The 15,770-nt window shown below is 44.3% G+C and overlaps 1 protein-coding gene across 1 annotated transcript in view; it reads right to left on the reverse strand.

Moving 5' to 3' along the window:
* EP400 (E1A binding protein p400) overlaps positions 1-3,585 on the reverse strand; it is a 262,063-nt gene extending 258,478 nt beyond the window's left edge. Inside the window, 1 exon segment of the mRNA XM_078154252.1 lies at positions 3,374-3,585. The gene's annotated coding sequence lies outside the window, so the exon portion shown is untranslated.
* Between the last annotated feature and the right edge of the window lie 12,185 nt (positions 3,586-15,770).

The following is a 15,770-nucleotide window of genomic DNA, read 5'->3' on the forward strand; positions in this document are numbered from 1 at the left end:
TCTTAGCAACCTACTCATTTCCAAATCTACCTCTCTCTTCTAAAACCTCGTTTTCAATGTAAAGCAGAGGTGAAAAGAACATCTATGTTCCTGAAGTGACCAATTTCCTACTCAAGACTTCATAATCTTTCTTAAAGTTGTCCAGATTCCTGGTACTATCAATTTCGTTCTCATGAATCTCTAAATATGAATAGAAGTCATTCAGTTTGACAAGTCTTGGGAGGTTCTCTTTCACACTCTAGATAAGTTCCAGAAAGACAGCAATCCTCTTTATTATTAATGCCCAATCAACAAAGAGCTGCCTTTATAACTTTCAGCACAGAGTCAGTCACCAGCCATAACTACTCCTTTTTTTCTTACTCTGACCTTTACTGGATTCTCTCTCACTAGTAACATTCGTAGATTCATTACCTAGAAGACAAGCAGCTACCTTTTCCTCCTTTGGATAATAATAGTTACCTAGCATTTATTGGTAGAGCAATTTAAGGTTTGCAAAGCATTTTACAAATGTTATCTTATTACCTCACAGTAACCCCGGGAGATAAGAGCTTTTATTACTTCCATTTTACAGAGGAAACTGAGCCCAACAATGGTTAAGTGAATTGCCCAGAGTCACCCTGTCAGTATTTGAGATAATACTTAAAATCAGATCTTCCTGACTCCAGACATTGTACTAACTAGCCACTGTACTAACCTAGCTGCAAAGAACTCCTATCTGTTATTTAATTTCAAGTATTCAGGCTCTTTCTTCCCTTTTCCCTAGTCACAATCTTTCACTTTCCAATTTCCTGACACAGGTCAGGATTTTCCCCTGCCTCTTCAAATCCTGTTTCTTTTGTGTTATTAGATTGAAGTTCTCCATCCATTTATTAAAGGAAAACCTCATTCTTTCTGATAGCCTGAGAACAGAAAGGAGTTCTTCTAGTCCCTCTCTCCCCTAGGAAGACCAACCTGTGCTGGCAGAAACAAGCAATGCATGACCTGTGCCTGTCATTGAAAAATTCTCCCAGTTCTCTATTCTTTCTGGAAGCAAAACCCTCTGTCTTCTGTCATCCCTTCTGGTAGCTGGGGGGGGGGGGGGGGGGGCAGCTTCCCAGCAAAACTGCTAAACTGACAGCGAGCGTTATCTTTGTCCTCCTCACCTCCTTAGCCCAGAAATAGATACAACCAATTTCCTTTCCCTGGTCTTAGCAGTAACTCCCTTTTCCTCTTCACTCTTTCTCCTTGGGCACTTTTCCTTCTCCTCAAATCTCAAAATCAAACAACCCCAGAGCTAGAAGAGATGTCTGATGCCATCTTGAATCTGTTGACTGATTAAAACAATTCTAAGGTACTAATTTCCAAAACAATCCTTGGTATCTCACAACTACTTCTGTACATCTTCCATATTTTTATACCCTAAAAAATTTTATTTTCACTGACTCCAATTTAATAGGTGGCTGGTTAACCTTAATTCAGAAATTAAGAATCAAAATTACTTTAGTATTTCAAGTCACTTTAACAAAAGCACATTAGAAGATAAAATAAATACCCATTTTGTTTTCCTTTTAAGATTGCATTTTGAAAAGTAAAATTTCTGTGAAAATGAGCATCTCTGCAATGTTATGACAGCTTTCAAAACCGTTAACTCAATTAAAATATTCTAAATAAGAGCAGGATATAAACATCATTAATACTTTGTTATAACATCTAAGTATGCACAAGAGCAACATCATTTGATGCCATTTTTAATGCCATTTACTTAAAAAGTAAAGACTGTATGTACTGGCACTGTTCTAAATTGTTCCCAAATAGGTTAGCCATAAAAGCAAAAAGAAACACGGTGTAAAAATGAATGATGCTGATAAAGGGTCTTTACTAAATACTATCCAAACAACCCATTAAAACAGCTAGTCAAAGACTGTTGAAGCCACTCAGGTACCTTTTTAAAACTGGCTTATTAAGAAAATGAAGAATTTTCAAACAATGCCATAGCATCCAAGGCTTTTTCCAGCTTTAAAATTCTATAATTCAATCTTAGGGCTGTGGGTTTTGATTTTATTTTTACATTAGGTCTGGACTTAGGACTCATAAGATCTGGATTTAATATTTACTTGCTGTATTAACCCTGGCGGTGGCAATGGAGGTTAGGGATATGAGTCTCAGTTTCTAAATAAGTAAAACAAAGACGATGTACTTGCACTAACAATGCTAGTTTCCTTCCTTCTGTTCTTCCTACTACCTACTGCTATTCCTATACGGATCATTAGAATTATTTTTTAGATTTGTCACATATTTACTGTTAGAAAGTATCTTAAAGACCATCTGTGTTCAACCTCTATTTTAAGGCCCCGAAAGGTTAGGGGACTTTTCGAGGGTCACACAGGTAGGAAGTGGCAGAGCTGGGATGGAAACCCAGGTTACCTGACACCCATCCAGCTTGCTTTCCGCTGGAGCAGCTATACCTGAGACCAGCTTTAAACGATGGGAGGGTTTCTTGTTTCCATAGGGTCTTCCTACGAAGGCTCAAGAAAACCTAGCTGAGAACTAACAGTAGGATGCCACCCAGAGATCACTTCCACCCCAGGGAAAGGTAACAGAAGAATGAAGAGGATTGACAGCTCCGCCGTTACTTTGGTCCCTTGCCCAACATCGCACTGCCTCCAAGGACGATCCTACATCCTGCCCGGCCCGGTCAGGGGATGGTGAAGAACAAAACAACGGAAGACCGAGAGAGGGCAGAAAGAGCTACGCCGGGGGATGTGAAGGAGACGGGAGAGGTCAAGTAGTCGTTGCCCGGTCTCTTGGGCCTCAGTTTCCTCCTCGGTTAAGATAAAGGGAAGGCTGGCCTGGCTAGTCTTCGGTGTCTCTCGCCCTGCGCTGCCCCGGGTGCTGACAACAACGGTCAAGGCGACGAGGGCTCCGTCTGCACGCCGGGGGCCTAGGCTTCGCTTCCCCGGGCCCAACCCCTCGGCCGGTATCTACATCTTACCCCCACCCGCCACAAAGAGGAGCCGACGGACTCACGTCCGGCGCCGAGGGAAGAGCAGGGAAAGCCCCAAGGCGGCCCTGCGCTGCCTCTCCCACCTGAGCTCCAGCCCGAGCTTTGGAACCGCCTCGGCCCTCAGCGCCTCCGTCCGACGCTCAGTCCGGCCCTCCGTCAGTCCGTCAGTCCGTCCGTCCGGCGGCGGCGGCGGCGGCGGCGGCCCGGAAGCCCCGGTGGCCTCTAGGTCCGACGACCGGAAGCGGCCCCCGCGCGCCCACGCGCCGCGCCTCTAGGGGCCCGGGCCGAGCCCGCGCCGGCGGAGATGGGGGGGGGCAGGAAGCCGTCCGCCAAGGCCCCGCTCTCCCCCGCCCAACTAGGCTCCCTCCGCGATTCCTGGGACCGACTTACCTCGGCTCCCGGTAGGGAAGAAGGTGCCGACAGCGGCGGCGGCCTTTCAGCGCTCTGAGGAGAGGCGAAAGGCGGCGCGGCCACGGCGAGCCGGCGGGGACAGGCGCCGCCGGGACTTTGGCCTTCGCGTCGTCCCCCGCTCGCCTCAGGGCCCAGCCTGAGCCCCACTCGCGAGGGCGCGTCAATTCGAGGCTCTAGGGGGCGCGACGCGGGAGGGGGGAGGGGGAGACGGAGACGGAGGGCCATAGAGAAGGGAAGGGAGGGATAGAGAGGAGAAGACGAGCGAGAGGAGACGGGAGAGAGAGAGAGGCTGGCGGGAAGGAAGACTCCCTGAGGAGCACGGATCGAGGGAGGGGGAGGAGGACCACTAACAATGCCCACTCCAGGAGGAAGCCTTTGTAAGCAGCCTTGATGGGGGAAGGAAAAGCAATCAACCCAGGAAGATCAGCAAGCATTTAGTAAACTAGAGTCTAGAGAAACAAAGACAATAAACAGGCCCTGCCCTCTAGGAGCTTACATTCTAGAGTCAAGACAAAATGAATCCACAAGAGTTCTGGAAGCTCTGCTTCCTCCGCTCAAATCCAGCCTCCATTCTCAGCTGTCAAACCGATTTGACAGATCTGACCCTGTCACTTCCCTGACTCAGCAACTCCCATGGCTCCCTATTACCCCCAGGATCACGTATAAAATCCCTATTTGGCTTTTAAAGCCCCATATAACTTGGCTCCTGCCTACATTTGCAGTCGTCTTACACCGTGTGCTCTGGGATCCAATGAACCTGGCCTCCTTTCTGTCCCTCACCCAATCAATAAACATAATTTATTAAGTACCCATTAAGTGTCAGGTGCCTGTGCTAAGCGTTGAGAATACTAAAAGAGGCAAAAGATAGACCCTGCTGCCCTCAAGGAGCTCACTGGCACTTAGCAGAGTGGCTGACACATAGTGGACACATGTTTATTGGATGAGTGAATTAACCTAAGAGGGGAGACAGCATGCAAACAAATATATAAAAAGCAAGCATTGTACAGGATGAATTGAACATCACTAACAGAGGAAAAGCACCGGATTAGGGAAGGTTTCCTGTAGAAGGTGGGATTTTAGTTGGGATTTAAAGGAAGCCAGGGAGATCAGTAGTCGCTGCAGAGGATGGAGAGCATTCCAGGCACGGGGGACATCTGGAGAGAAGGCCCAGAGCTGAGGGATGAGGGTCTTGTTTGTGGAACAGCCAGGAGACCGGTGTCACTGGACAGAAAAGAACGTGTCAGGGAGTAAGATGTAAGAAGGTAAGAAAGGTAGGAGGCGGGGCAGGTTATGAAGTGCTTTGAATGCCAAACAGACCATTTGGTACGAGGAGGTAGTCGGGTCTCCAGACTCTGGGCATTTTCACGGTGTTCCCCCATACCTGGAATACTACCCTCCCTCCTCTTCCCCACCTCCGCTTTCTTAGCTTCCTTCAAATTCCAGGAAAACCCCACCTTCTACAAGAAACCTTTGTCTTCCATCTGCTGATTATCCCCAATCTATCCCATCTGTGTCTTGAGGCTGAATTTGAACTCAGGTCCTCCTGATTCCAGGGCACGGTGCTCTATCCACTGCGCCAACTTAACTGCTAAATGCTTATTGACTACTGATATACTCCAAATTTATCCTGTTATGTGTGGACACACACACATACACCTATACATATACATATATATAATTTGAACATACTCATTTTCATGTTGTCTCCCCATTAGATTCTGAGCCCTACAAGTGCAGGTACCTTGTTTTCAGCTTGCTTTGTAGCACAATGCCTGACACATGGTAGGCACTAAATAAATATTTGTTGACTTTCTGTGCTAAGCACTGGGAATGCAAGGCAAAACCAAGCAAATAACTGTATATTTAGAGCAAATATAGGGAGCAACTAGGTGGCCCAGTGGATAGAGCAGTGGCCCTGGAATCAGGAGGACCTGAGTTCAAATCCCACCTCGGACACATAATACTCACTAGCTGTGTGACTCTGGGGAAGTCACTTAACTCCAGGTGCCTCACCAAAAAAGAAAAGAAAAGACAAGGAGAAATGTAGAACAAATATAAGGTAAATGCAAAGTACCTAAAAGCTTCTGTAAAAAGTAGTGTTAGAATTGCACCTTGAAGAAAGAGTGGAGGCTGGATTGGAGGGAAGGAGAGACTCAAGCAGAGCTTCCAGCTTTCTCCATTAGAATATAAGGTCCTATTTTAGAAAAATCTGGAAAGACTTGTATGGTACAATGAGCGGAACCAGGAGAATGTTATACACAGTAACAGCCACGTTGTGCGATGACTAATATTGATAGACTTAACCCTTCTCAGCAATACAAGGATCTAAGACATCTCCAAAGGCCTCATGATGGAAAATGCTATCCACATCCAAAGAAAGAACTATGGAATTTGAATGCAGATCAAAGCAGACTATTTGCTATTTTCTTTTCTTCTGATGAATTTTGTTTCCTCTTTCTAATGGTTCCTCCTATTAGTTTAATTCTTACTTAAAACATCACTAATGTGAAAATATGTTTAATAGGAACGTATATGTATGGCCTATAACAGATTGCGTGCCGTCTTGGGGAGGAAGGTGGAGAGGCAGGGGGAGAAAAATTTAAAAGTCAAAAGTTTATGAAAGTGATTGTTGATAATTCAAAATAAATTAATTAAAATTTAAAAAAAAAAGAATATAAGGTCCCAGAGCACAGGGACTGTCTTTTCAATTGCATTTATATTCTTAGCACTTAGCAAGGTATCTGGATCATAAGTGCTTGGATAGATATCTATCCATCTATCTTGAAGATTCCAGAAGGTGAAGAAAGTGAGAAGGAAGCACATTCTAAACACAGAGTAGAACCAGGACCAAGGGGTGAAGATGAGAGATGTCTGCCCTATGTGAGGACCAGAGGGAAGTTGGCCACAAAACACAGGAAGGGGAGCTGAGGACATTGGAAGGCTAGGCTGCAACAGTAGGGGAAAGCTTACTTTGTATGTAGGTTGTATCTACTTAGCATTGTAAAGTATTTCGTTCCCCTGTGTTGAATGGAAGCTATTTGAGAACAGGAAATACTTCACTTGGCAACTATGTACCTAGCACATGGTGTTCAGTCCTTTTCAGTTCTGTCCAATTCTCTGTGACCCTATTTGGAGTTTTCCTGCCAAAGGTACTAGAGTGGTTTGCCATTTCCTTCTCCAGCTCATTTTACAGATGAAGAAACTGAGGCAAATGGGGTTGTGACTTACCCAGGGTAATACAGCTAGTAAGTATCTGAGACCAGATTTGAACTCAGGAAGATGAGTCTGCCTGGCTCCAGGCCCCTCTATCCATTTCACCACCGAGCTGCCCTAACCTAGCACATAATTATGTATTTAATAGATGATTGTTGATTGGTTCCTTCTTCAAATATTAGTGAAAAGGGTTTTATGGAGAAAGATGTTAGCAAGAAAGGACAATATATTTTGGGGAGGATTCTAGAAAGAAAAAAATGTATTATAGGGAGGATAGGAAGTTGTTAAAGAAGGACAGAAAGGAAGGAGGATGTATTTTAGGGAGGATTATGGGAAGAGAATAATATATAAAGATAGTAGACTGGGGAGGAAAGGAAGCATGGGGAAGAAAAGAGAGCAAGATGAGAAAAAAGGAAATGGGGCATTAGAAGGAAGAAGGGAAGAAAAGAGAATGGGGGGCAAATTATTGTTTTAATTATCTTTTTATCCCTGTAAACATTCTATGCTTTTCTGATTCTGTTGTTATATTGGATTTATTTTGGTATGGTTTTTATCCCATTTTTTTGTTCATTGAAACTGGATTTACAATTTAAACATGAATCATAAATACATATATATATGTGTGTATATTTACAGACATATAAAGTATTTCAGATTTGCTGAGGAACCTGAGGTCTTCACTACTGCTCTGGGGACAGGTGAATAAATATTCAATTCAATTCAAAGAGCATTTTGTGAGAGCCTACTATGTGTCAAGCATTGTAATAAACATGAAGGATGCAAAGTCAAAAATAAATCAGTGCCAGCTCTTGAGAAGCTCACATACATACATACATATATACATACATACATACATACGTAAGAAAATAGCAAATATTTACAAAATTATTTGGAGTTAGGATGGAGGGAATCGCTAATAACTTGGATGGCCAGGAAAGGTGTCTTAAAGAGATTAGGATTTGAGCAGAACCTTTCATGGAACCAGGTTGTCCCGAGAGGTGAAGTGAGGTGAGGAGAGAAAGGATTCCAGGTACAGAGAACAACCTCTGCAAAGGCTGGGATCTGGAGAGAGAGAGGCACATGGAGGGGCGATGATAAGCCAGGTGGGCCAGAACAAGAGTGAAGAGGAGGAGTGAGATAAGTCTAGAAAGATCCATTGGAGCTAGAGGCCTGTGCTGGAAGCACCTCCTGCTGGCTCACTGGGGCCAACTGCTAAATTGTCATTGGGAACACTGATACCTCAGAAGTCAACAATTTATTGTTAAATAAATAATAATTTATTGCCCAATTTATTGTTTGTCTAAATTGGTTGTCTAAATCTAAGAAAATCATGGTGAAAATGTCAATGAAACGAAAAAGAGTGTCCTGTAGACAGCTCCCCATCCCCACCCCGAGCTGGTTGTTAAACATTTATCCTGGTATATCATTAGTTGTGGAGCCAAGTTATAAAAGACTTTGAACACCAAACAGAGGAGTTTGCATTTTAGCTTCCAGGCAATAGAGCTACTCCTTCATCTCTAGCAGGTGAGGGACATGCTTGGACCTGTGCTTTAGGAATATCCATTTTTTTTTCTTTTTTCAGAGGGGAGGGAAGGAGAGGCAATGGAGTCAAGTGACTTGCCCAGGGTCACACAGCTAATACATGTCAGAAGCAGGGTTTGAACTCAGGTCCTCCTGTCTCCAGAGCTAGTACTCTCCACTGTACCACCTAGCTGCCCAGGAATATCAGTTTTGCAGCAGGGTGGAAGTTGGATCCAGGCAAGAAAACCAATTAGCAGACTATTGCAACAGTCCAGGCAAAGGCAATAATACTTCATGCCTTCAACAGGAGAACTTAACTTAAGGAAAAGGTGGAACTTCAAAAAGAAGCTAAGTTCTGTCCCATCTCCGCTTCATGTAAAGTGACCGAATTTTAGAGCTGAAAGGGCCATCCAGTCCAACCACTAACTATGGCAAAAAGGATCTTTTCTACAACATACTTAGCACAATGCCTGGCTATTAGTAGTTGCTTGACTGATGTTTGTCATTTATTGACTGACTGACCAACATAGCCAAGAAGCCTTTCCTTGAAGACTTCCAATGAGGGGACTTTCACCTCTTAAGGAAGCATGTTCCTCTATGGGATCAGTCTAATCCAGTAGGGAACCTGCAGCCTCAAGGCCACATGTGGCCTCCTAGGTCCTCAAGTGCAGCCCTTTGACTGAATCCAAACTCTGAAGAACAAATCCCCTTAATAGCAGGATTTGTTCTGTGAAACTCAGACTCAGTCAAAAGGCTGCACCCAAGGCCACATATGGCCTCGAGGCTGCAGTTTCCCCACCCCAGGTTTTCTAATCAATGCCATTTTCCCCCATACATCAAGGGCTAAGTGACCTTAGGCAAAGCCTGGAAGTCTGACTGTAAAATAATGTGATTGGTCTAGTGACCACTGCGGTCCCTTCCAGCTCTAAGATCCTATGATTAAGCCTACATTGGCTTCGTTTCAGCTTCCATAATGTCCCTAACCCTTCCAGAGAAGATCTAAACTTCTTGAACATACAGCTCCTCAAATGCCCGAAAACACAGGCCTGTGAGAATCTTCTCTCTGAAAGCTTAAATTGCTATTAAACTACAATTACTGTTGGCCTCAGCAATACAAGATCAGGATAGCAAAACTGAAAGCAATCAGAGACAAACTCTATCCCAAAATAATCCTTGTTTTAATCTCATTATATAAAGTCTCGATTGTCGCTTAAGTGAGCCAGAGGCAACAGGAGTGCGGTGAATGGAACCCTGAAGTTGTTCAGTCCTGTTCAGTCGTGTCCAACTCTTCATGACCCAACCTGGGGTTTTCTTGGCAAAGACATTGGAGGGGTTTGCCACTTCCTTCTACAGCTCATTTGACAGATGAGGACACTGAGGCAAAAAGGGCAAAGTGACTCGCCCAGGGTTGCCCAGCTAGTAAGCGTCTGAGACTCAGGTCTTCCTGACTCCAGGTCCAGCACACTATCCACTGTGCCACCTAGCTGTCATGAAGGCCTAAGTTCAAACGTGGCCTCAGACACTTGCTCACTGTGTCACCCAGGGCAATTCAATTAAACTCTGTTAGCCTCAGTTTTCTGAACTGTAAAATGGGGGTAATAGCAGCACCTACCTCGCGGAGCTATTGTGAGAATTAAATGAAATATTTTAAAAGTGCGTAGCACAGTGCCTGGCACATAGTAGGCACCATAGAAATGCTCGTTCCCTTCCCTCACCAAAGCAGCTCATAGTTCATACGTCATCTAGCACTCTGCTCTGGCCATCTTGCCATCCACTTTGCCACCCGTAGCTTCTCTCCTTCCTGCTCTAGGTTAACTGAGCAAATCAGTGTTACCCACTACCATTATTTACTGTCGACTACCGGCCGCTCCTCCCTATGATTCCCCAGGCACTCTATTCCTTGGCTACCACTCCCTCCTATGTGCCACTTCTCTGCCCACCTTTGATTCCGATTTTCTAGTTGTCCTCCCTGTGCCTAGCCCCCTCCTCCCTCAGGAGCATCCCTCTGTGCGGGACGGAGACACTACTCAAAATCAAGACAAAGACTTGGCAGAAAGCAGAAAGGAGTTTATCGCTTTCTCGTGAGGAAGGGTACTGCCCCTCGTGGCACTAATGGCGCCAGCCAGGGAGTACAAGCAAGGCTGATTTATACCCTAACTCGAGCTCCTCCTCCCTAACCTCCTTCCCCTTATCCCATTGGCTAGGCTTCAGGGGGCACAATCTATTCACAGAAATCTTCCCCGGCAACAAAAAGAAAGGAAGTTTTTCAAGGCTAAACAGTTTAGGTTGGGGGTAGGGCTATGCTTTCTGCTACATGCTTAAAAAAAAAAAACAGGTCTGGGGTTGGGGGGGGATGTCTGACAAGGTCAGAAGGGAGTGTGTTTCAACAATACAACTAAATCCCTTGAGAAGGCCATCTACGACAGGTGCCTCCAATTTCTCTCCTCTCACTGTTTTCTTAACCTCTTACTATCTGGCTTCTGACTTTATCATTTAACTGAGACAGCTCTCTCCAAATGACCAGCGATCTCCTAATTGCTGCCCTTTGTGAGAACTATTAACAGGAACTATTAACCCTTTGAGGAGGCTTCACTTCTGAGAGATCATTTTTCACACCTCCACCCCAGAAGCCTCCTTCTCCCATTGGTGAGTTTCTTCCCAGATCTTGCATTTTTTTTTGGGGGGGGGCAACTGGGGTTAAGTAACTTGCCCAGGGTCACACAGCTAGTAAGTGTCAAGTGTCTGGTCTGGGGTCACATTTGAACTCAGATCCTTCTGACTCCAGCCCTGGTGCTCTATCCACTGTGCTACCTAACTGCCCCTCAGATCTTGCATTTTGAAGAAGGGCCCAGATCAACCATCCTTCAGTCCTCTCCTGCCTCTGCTTCTCACTCTCCAGACTTCACCACCATCTACCCGGCACAGGTGCCTTCTCTCCTCACCACTCTTTTCATCTCCCCTTTTTGTGTTGTCTTCCCTAGTAGAACATAAGCTCCTTGAAGGCAGGGCAAGGATCAGCTCTTTTTGGGTGGGGCAGGGACCTTGTATTTGTATCCCCAGCACTTAGTGAAGTGCCTGGCACATATAAACCCTCAATAAGTGCTTTCACTCAGTCTTCTATCACACCTGTTCCCTTGTTAGTAGCATGATTAGAATTTAGAGCTGCAAGGGACTTAAAATAATTTTAAAGCTTTTAGTAACAACTTTCACATTTGCACTAAGAGAAGGAACTTACCTAAGGCTATACAGAAAGGAGATAGCAGAATCCAGATTCAAATCCAGATCTCTAAACTCAACACAATGCCTTCTACTCCATTAGAGAGTATCCCTTATGATTCAGGATGGATGGATGGATGGATGGATAGATGGATGGAAGGATGGATGGATAGATGGATGGATGGATGAGTGAGTGAATGAATGAAGCTGGTCATTTGGACTATAGGGTTAGAAAAAGTTGGTGGCAGAATTTTCTTAACCTAATCTGTATAGCTTCACACTGACCTCACAGGCTTTGGGTTGAGAAAGGCTATTTCCAGGAACAAGATGGGCCCTTGTTAGTAAGCATGTATCAATGTCAGATGAACTTTGTGAAACATTCCTTCTTTGTTGAATCTGGACAAATTTATTTGGAGCAGTTGTGATTTTTAGCTGTCAAGTGGGACTGTTTAAGGTTTTTTGTTTTTGTTTTTTTAGTTTTTACACAGGTATATTTACTGATAGCCTCTGCCCTCAAGAAGCTTACATTCTTTTTTTTTTAACTTTATATTACATTTTAATTTTTTTTGAGGCATTTGGAGATAAGTGATTTGCCCAGGGTCACATAGCTAGTTAGTGTCAAGTGTCTGTTCTGAGACTGGATTTGAACTCAGGTCCTCCTGACTCCAGGGCCAGTAAGAAGCTTACATTCTAATAAATATTAATAATAATGAACATTTATATAGCACTTGCTATGCACCAGGCACTAAGCTAAAAACACTTTATTTCTTCTCATTTGATCCTCACAACAACCCTGGGAGGTAAGTACTATTATTATCATCTCCATTTTATAGATTAGGAAACTGAGGCAGATAGAGGTTAAATTACTTGCCCAGGGTCACACTGCTAATATGTGTCTGAATTCAGATCTTCCTGACTCTAGGCCCAGCACTCTGTCTACTGCCCCACCTAGTTGCCTTAATAGACACCCATACACACACATATATTAAAAAAATTTAAAAAGAGGGAGGTAAGGAGGAGGGAAAGTAGATGTGTTAGAGAAAGATGTCTGGAGAGTCAGGAGTGAAGCTGGGAGATGAGTGAAGGTGGGTTCAGGCAATTCCTTGAAATGGAGTTTCTGGAAGGAAATTTACCCACCAAGTCTACATCTGAAATGTGGCACAGGGGCTGGACCTTCTTAACTAGTAAAGATTCTGAGCTCCTGGAATGTGGATAATCCTCCAACCTTTCAAAGCTCACAAAGTCACAGTCATCCAATTTTTGTTCACTAGAAGAATGGGAATGAAGAAACACAGAAAAATAGAAACAGAAGCCCCTGTAAATGGCCTACATATCCACCCTACCGGGGGAGGGCCCAAGAGCTCTCCCCACCCAAAGGTTTCCATTATGTCTTCCTCACTCAGAAAGGCTAGGGAAGAAGTAAATGGCTCCCAGAGGAGTCTTTCGTCTGCCTCTTATTTCCAGTTCAACAAACAACTAAAAAGGCCCCTCTTTAGGAAATAGACTATGAAGTGGGTATCTCTTCATGCTCTGAATCAGGGAGCAAAAAAATAACAATAATACATATACTGTACTCAGAATTTCTGCCAGGAACAATCATATTTACGGTGAATCTATGTCCAAGCCATTTCTAGCTAGGAGAGACGTCTGAACTGAGATTGCCCCACATACTCTCTGCCCCTAAATTATTTGAGATAAGATTAGGAGGAACCTTGAAGAAGGAAAAGATCACAATGTGAAAACACAGAAATTTGAGCTAATATTCCAGAGCTGCCCAGTAACCAAATCTCATTGTCTATCCCATTTCTTCCTGGATTACCCCAGAAGTTACAATAAAGGAATCTCCTCCTTTCTACTGGATGGTTTAATCCTTTCTCAATGGAAAAGGGATAGGTCCTAGGAACAATCTATCTGTCAGTAATCTGGACATGTTTTCTCATCTGCAAAAGGAGGTGGTTAGAACAGATTATGTCTGAGGTTCCTTCTAACTCTAAAGCTATGACCTCTAAGGTTCCTACCAGTTTTAAACTTTAAACATCTTTAAACTACCAAGAGAAGCCAGGGAAAGCTTTGGGAGACACACCTAAAAGTAGCCCCTCCTATGCCCACTGTTCATAAGAACAGATTATGTGATAGTCAAGATTAGGTCTTTTCTGTACGTGTATAGTCTATGTCAGATTGCTTGCTGTCTTGGGGAGGGGTGAGGGAAGGGAGGGAGAAAAAAATTTGGAACTCAAATCTTGTAAAAGTGAATGTTGAAAACTAAAAAATAAAATATGAAAAAAAAAATTAGGTCCTTTTCTCCTACAGAGACAGTGCCAGGACTGATTTTTTAAAAAAATCTTTCTTCAGTCCCCAGCACATGGGAAGGCATGCACTCAACCAGAAGAGTGAGATAGGAAGAAAAAAGAGGAAGGTGGGGAGGGGAAAGGTGGAATGGTGGAGAAAGATGTCTGGAGAGTCAGGAGTAAAGTCAGGCAATGAGTAAAGTTGGGCTTAGGCACTTCCTTCAAATGGAGATTCAGGGAGAAATTCGCCCCCCAAGTCCACATCTGAATGGGGCACAGTGGCTGAACTGCTGGGCCCCTCACAATCTTCTTGGCTCCTTAAGATTCCAGCATTTGGAATGTGGTTACCACCACCAACCAGCACAGTGGACAGACGCCACTCTAAGTAGAGTCAAAGAAGACTGTGCTGACACTGCGACCCTGGGCAAATCCCTTAATCTTTGAGTCATTGGGCCAAAAAACATCTGAGGGAGGAAATGAATCGATATCATCCTAACACCAAATCCCACCTTTTCTATAAGCCACTGCACCGTCACTACTATTTAGGAGCAAGGGCCATTAATACCATGGACAGAGCCTTGGTGCTTTAGACCCAAGAGTGTGAGAGCAAGAGTCCAAACAACCAGTAGCTTTGGGTAGCTGACTACAGCTGTGAGTACCAGGGAAGGCAGCTGTGGTAGAGTGGGTAGACTATGATACTTGGAGTCCAGAAGACAGATCTGGGTTCAAATCCCACCTCCGATTCTTATTAGGTGAGTAACCTGCAGCAGGGGCAGCTAGGTAACACAAAAGATAGAATGCTGGGTCTGGAGTCAGGAAGACCTGAGTTCAAATGTGGCCTCAGACACTTATTAGCTGAGTGACCCTGGACAAGCCACTTAACCCTGTTTGCCTCAGTTTCCTCATCTGTAAAAATAAGCTGGAAGATAATGGCAAACCATGACACTATCTTTGCCAAGAAAATCCCAAATGGAGTCACAAAGAGTGAGACGCAATTGGAAAAAAGACTGAACAACAAACCTGCAGCAAGTTGCTTTACTTACTTTGGGACCAGTTTTCTCATCTGCAAAACGGGGATAATAATGCCCACAACACTTACCTCATAGGGTTGCTGGGTCTAGTACACTTCATAAGCTTTTGTTGTGAGGACCAGATAAGGCTAATATAAAGGACTTTGTGAATCTTGAAGAATTACAGAAATGCCATCTATTATTACAGGTTGCACTGTGGGAAAGGAAGGGGAAGGGAACAAGGATTTGTTAAGCACCTACTACACAGGAGGCACTGTGCTAGAAACACCATAACAACAGCTAACATTTATGTAGCGCCTGCTGTGTGCCAGGCACTGTTCTAAGTGCTTTACAAAGATTATCTCATTCAATCCTCACAAGCACCCTGGGAGGTAGGCGCAATCATCCCCATTTTACAGATGAGGAACACTTGCTATGATACAACATTCCATTTCTTGCCTCTGAACAAAGGCAAAGACCCTTCCTCCTTTTCTCTCGGTTCCTCAACCCCCTAGTTCTCTTCAAGGCTCAGCTCAAGGACCACCCCCTTAAAAGGCATTTCCTGATTCCCATGGTTGTTACAGCTTATTTTGTATATATGCTATGGTGACTTATTTGTGAACATGCTGACCCCCACCCCGACCCCCACCCCAACCCCCGTAAGCGCTTTGAGGGCAGGGACCATCTCATTTTGTATTTAGTCAGTCAACAAACATTTATTAAGCATTTACAATGTGACAGGCTAAGCCTTAGGGATACAAAGAAAGACAAAAACATCACTCCTGGCCTCAAAAGAGCTCCCATCCTAACAGAGAAGACAACAACGTGAATTACTAGGGAGTCAGAAAATAGAGAAAGTAGACAGGAGGTCATCTCAGAAGGAATGCACTGCCAGATGGAGAACCCAGGAAAGGCCTTCTGGCAGAAGGTGGCATTGAAGAGCAGCCTTGAAGGAAGCCAGAGAAACAGAGGCAGAAGGGAGGATGGAGAGTATTCCAAGAATGGGAGACAGTCAGTGTCAGGCATGGAAGTAGGAGGTGGGTGCTATGCCTTAGTGCCAACAAGAAAGATAACAGATACAAAGAGCACGAAATGCAAAGCGCTTCATATATAATATCTCTTCTGATC

Source organism: Phascolarctos cinereus, unplaced genomic scaffold (genome assembly GCF_003287225.1).
Source record: "Phascolarctos cinereus isolate Bilbo 61053 unplaced genomic scaffold, phaCin_HiC Scaffold_4;HRSCAF=312, whole genome shotgun sequence".
Classification (NCBI taxonomy): domain Eukaryota; kingdom Metazoa; phylum Chordata; class Mammalia; order Diprotodontia; family Phascolarctidae; genus Phascolarctos; species Phascolarctos cinereus.